We start from the raw sequence: 5,306 nt of genomic DNA, 5'->3' as shown, positions 1-5,306 counted from the left end.
TGCAGTTGTCTCTATGGGTAAATCATTGCTGTCCTTCAAGTGTGAGAATGGATTTCTAGAAAACGCCACCTGCCCAACGCAGCATCACAGCACAGGGATGTCATTGACAAACTGGTTGAGAAGAGTTACCAACGCATCAGGTATTTTAGGTTAGTTGCTGTGCTTAGAAGACTCGAAATGCCTTAAAATGTTTTAGCTTATGTAGGAAAGAAACTTGATGTCAAATTTGGTTTCCCCAAATTTGACAACTGTCCTGTAAATGTGTGTGCTATCAGCTGAATTATGTGTTTCTCCCCCAAATTTATATGTTGAAGTCCTAACCCTAGTGTCTTGGAATGTGACCGTATTTGGTTTAGGGAGGGTCTTTAAAGATTAAGTGTAAATCAGGTCATATTGGTGGGCCCTAATCCAATATGACCGGTGTCCTTAAGAAGAGGAAATCAGGACACAGAAATGCGCAGAGGGAAGACTGTGTGAAGAGGAGATGGCCATCTGCAGACCAAGGAGGGGGCCTCAGAAGAAACCAACTCTGCCAGCACCTTGATCATAGGCCTCCAGCCTCCAGCACCGTAAGAAAATAAATTCCTATTTCTTAAGCCACTCAGGCTGTGGTACTTTGTAGTGACAGCCCTGATGGGTTACAAAGCCAAAAGAAACTTCTAAATGATCAGCCTTTTCTTTTCTTTTTTTTTCTATCAACTTTTCTAAAGAAAAGAATGAATTACCTTCCTTTTCTCTCTGCTCTCTGTAAAAAATGATATTGATGAGAAAAGACAATCAAAAAGTCTGGCCAAAAGGGAAAATGACTATCAAGTTTTTTCCTACAGGAGCTAAAACATTCAGGGCATTTCAAATTTGTTGTGAAGTAAGTAACTAGTTTTTTTTTTTTCTTTTTTTTTTTTTGAGATGGAGTCTTGCTCTGTCGCCCAGGCTCGAGTACAGTGGTGTAATCTCGGCTCACTGCAACTTCCACCTCTTGGGTTCAAGAGATTCACTCTTGCCTCAGCCTCCCAAGTAGCTGGGATTACAGGCACATGCCTCCATACCCAGCTAATTTTTCTATTTCTAGTAGAGATGTGGTTTCACCATGTTGTCCAGGCTGGTCTCGAACTCCTGACCTCAGGTGATCTGCCTACCTTGGCCTCCCAATGTGCTGAGATTATAGGCGTGAGTAGCTAGTCTTAAATATTCACTAAATTGATGACACTTCAAGTATGCCAGGCAATTAGTTAATTAATAAAAATATTGTGTTGTTTTTATGGGATTTTGTGGTTTTTGTCATAACAAAGTAATTGGTTGTTATTTAGCTTTTCTAGATAAATGTTTACTTTCATGCCTAACTTTTTATTACTAATTTTGTCTTTTGCAAGATGATGCCTCAGATAGAATAAACTTCAGGCCCGAGATTGAATCTAGCCCCTTTCATTCCTCTCCATCTGTCCCTAGCAGGTCACCATTCTGGGAGTAACTTCACCCTGCAGAGGAGCCAGTGCTCGCCTCCAGTCTCTCCCAGCCTCTCCCCTTTGGACTCTATTTTCCTGGGAGGTGAGTGTTGAGTGCAGATGGGAAAGATGTATAATTGATGAGCCTCCAAGCCTGGCTGGGCTGAAGAGGTCGATTAATTATTAAATACAGACTCAATGGGAAGAAATTTCATTATGGGGTCACTTAATTAAGTAGCAGGCCAGAGGGACATTTGAGATGAGATTTCAAGGACTCTTGTTTCTGAGTTTGTTTTTGGACCAAGTCTGAGGGTATGAATAAAAAAGAAGTGACCCTTAAACCTGAAGCATTTGAGTGAGTCTGTCCTCCTCTTCCTCCCTTCCCTGCCCCCGACTTTCCTCCCTTCCTCCTTTGCCTTTCTCCTCTTCCTTCTCTTCCTTCCACCCTTCCTTCTTGCCTTCCTTTCTTTTCTCTCTTCCTCCTAACCTCTTCATTCCTTCATTTATTTCACGTGTATTTATGGAGTATCTTCCATGAACCGGGCATCCGCGTAAACACTGGGGTTGCAGTGGTGACAAAACAGCTTAATTCTGGTAGAGGAGACAAGCAACAGCCAAGTAAAGGACCAAATGCACAAGGAGGCATTGCCCAGGTGGCTGCTGTGCTGAGCTGCAGAGCAGACTGACGGTCGCGTCGAGAAGGGCTTGCCAAGGAGATCCATGTGAGGGGGTAACACTTGAGCTGAGTCCTGAGGCATGATAAGGAAACAATCCGGCAATTCGGCAGAAGGACACTCCAGGCAGAGGGAACAACAGCAAGTGCACAGGACAAGCTAGTGTGCTCCCAGAATAGCCAGGAGGCTGGTGTGGCTGGAACATAGTCAGGGAGGGGAAGCATGGTAGGATATGAGTTTGAAGAAGTGGGCAGTTGCCTAACAGGTGATTGATGGACAGAGATTTTCTTTTTCCCACAGGCCCTGGGAGAAGCTCTCTACTACTCACTGTATTATCACTGAAGCTCTCTACCACTCACTCACCAATGCATGCTGCATGTTCAGCAGTATGGGGTGGAAATCCAACTCAAGCTGTCTCATTCAAATAGGGGATTTTATTGAGCCACGTAGTCGAAACAAACAGGTAATTGGGTTTCAGCCATGGCTGAATCCAGTAGCTCAATGATGATGTAATGAAGTTTTGACTCTTTCCCTTTATCTCTCTCTCTCAACTCTGTCTCCCATTTCAGGGAGTTCCAGGCTATCCTCTGCAAGCTTAGAAATCTTAGCAAAAGAGAACACCTCTTCCCAAAGAGTTACAGCTAATGTGCCGGTTCAACATTTTATCAAATGGCCTGGGCCAAGTGCCCACTGCTGAACCAATTGCTGTGGCTGGGAATGTGGATACTCTGATCAGCCAGGACTTGACTTGGGGAGAGACAGAGCTTCACAGAGTAGAAGTGGGGGAGGGGTGGATCCCCAGACAAAAACTATGGTGCCATGGCCAGAAGAAGGAATGGATTCTGGCCAGACATAAACAACAGATGTTCACTTTACCTCTTGGACAGTCTGTCTCTTTTTCTTTGCTGGCAAAGGCTGTTGTTTTGAGGAATCCATCATGAGGCATTATCCCATCTTAACAATGGGCATGCGTGAACTGCAGGCATTGACATAAATCTTGATCATACAGGATTAGCAGGCACGAGCTTTGAGTCAGAAAGGCTGCATGAAAAATTGGGAAATGCTCAGGCTCTGAGGCCCAACTAAATGGAATTCAAGGTGAGGAGCTTTGAAATGGACAAAGAGAGAAATTGCATGTTAACAACAGGAAAACCCCATGAAAGAAAGCCTTGAATATTAGTCTACCTAACAAGGGAAACTCAAAATGCAAAAGGTAATAAAAAAACGGATGAAAAATTTTCTGATGGGAGGATAGTCTGATGCAGCCATTCTAAAGAACAGCAGGAACAGTTGAATCTTATTAAGTACATGTAGAAGTATGGGACCCCACCATTCCTCTTCTGGATATCAACCCCAGACGGGTTCTCGTTAGAGTGCGTAAGAAGACCTGTACAATGATGATCATTCTAGCATTAGTGGTGGTGGTGAGGGGGGAGAAGTTACGTGCGAGTCCACCACAAGGAGGATGCACTCTGGGAGCTCTGAGCAGCGTTAGAACAATGGATGAGACATGCACGTTGCAACATGAGTGGATTCTAAGAACACAGTGCAGAGTGCAAGAAGCAAAAGATATATGGCACAATACCATTTATATAAGATAAAAATACATGTGCACCCAAGACAATGCAAATCACATATGAATGTCTGCAAGTCGGAAATATGTAATGTATTACATGCATTAGAATGGCTGCCTATGAATGGGAAAGGAAAGAAAGTAGGGAAAGGGAATAAAAGGTAATCAACCAATTAATCAATCTCTCAAGATTGGACGAATGATGATGTGCCAGGACCTGAGGAGTAGGATTAACTCATCATTCTGCTCTGGGGATTAAAAAGAGAGAGAGAGAGGGAGACATTGACAAATCCTCAATGATAAGTGGGAAACAAACACACTGTTTCAATCAGGAGTGTGTTTGGCTTCAGGTAACACTATCTGACCACTGGTGGCTTAAATAATAAAGGTCATGCGCCACATAAGAAGAAATCTAGAGTAGACAGCTGCTGGCATTGGTTCAGTGGCTCAATGTTGTCAGATTCTGATGTCACAGTGTTTTAGTCTCTTGGCTTGTCTTTCCAGCTTCTTGCCTCATGGTTGCAAGGCAGCTGCTATAACTCCAAACATCACACCTGATGTCAAGGCAGAAAGAAAGCAGGAGGAAATGAAGAGTAATGTTGGTTGTAAATAAACCTTTTGTCAGGAAAGCACATGTTTTTCCAGCCCTCCCCCATCTGACTTTCCCTGAAAGACCCATTGACTAGTGACTCACTCTGTGACTTTCAGATATGAGTGAAGCAACAGACTGCAAAGACAGGCTCAGATCAGTGATGAGCTAGCCAGCTGTCACTCAGAGTGGGGAACATTGCTCACCAGCAAGGAAGAACGGGGAGGGGGGAGGCGCGTAGCTCACACTGCAGACTGGACACTATTCTAAGCACCTTACACGTTGCCCTGTTTACTTTTCACAATTTTAAAGGTGGGCCCCATTATTGATCCCATTGTAAGCTGGGGGTACTGAGGGATTGAGATGAGTCAGTGTCTTCCCCAAGGGCACACAGCTCACAAATGTCAACCCAGGGCTCAAGCGTAGGCAGCACGGCACCAGAGCTGCTGCTCAGAACCCCTGGGCTGCAGGCACACAGCACACTGTGCCCTCCGCATCTGAGAAATGACAAGCTCAAAAGTGATCAGCAGGAGTAGAAGATATGGGGGACTTGTGTAGCACAATTAACACGCTGGATCATTACATATATGTGTACCTGCCTCCACCCCCTCAACCTATCCATGCAAACAGTAACCAGGCTCATCTTTAGAGCGATTGCAAAAAGGAATTGGGCTAAGATGTGTAAAGCACTGAGAACAGTGTCCAGTCTGTGATACATGGTATGTCCCCTGTTCTTCCTTACAGAGGAGTATACACACACCACAAAGTTGTTAACTGTGTTAATTACTTGTTAATTGTATATATAATAATGTTAATTGTATATGTGTATGTGTATATCTACATATACATGTAGAGAGAACAAAGACAATATATGTTTATTGCTAAAAAAAAAAAAAACCAACCAAAATTTAGGTGACTTTTTGGGTAGAGTTTGGTCTGCATCAGGCACTGGGGAGGGGACGGTGAGGGACCCAGGCACTGTCCAAAGTCAGCTGTCCCTGGGCTCCACACGAACTCCCCAAGAAGGA

This window comes from Pongo pygmaeus, chromosome 21 (genome assembly GCF_028885625.2).
Source record: "Pongo pygmaeus isolate AG05252 chromosome 21, NHGRI_mPonPyg2-v2.0_pri, whole genome shotgun sequence".
NCBI lineage: Eukaryota > Metazoa > Chordata > Mammalia > Primates > Hominidae > Pongo > Pongo pygmaeus.
Note: the sequence above shows the minus strand (reverse complement) of the source record.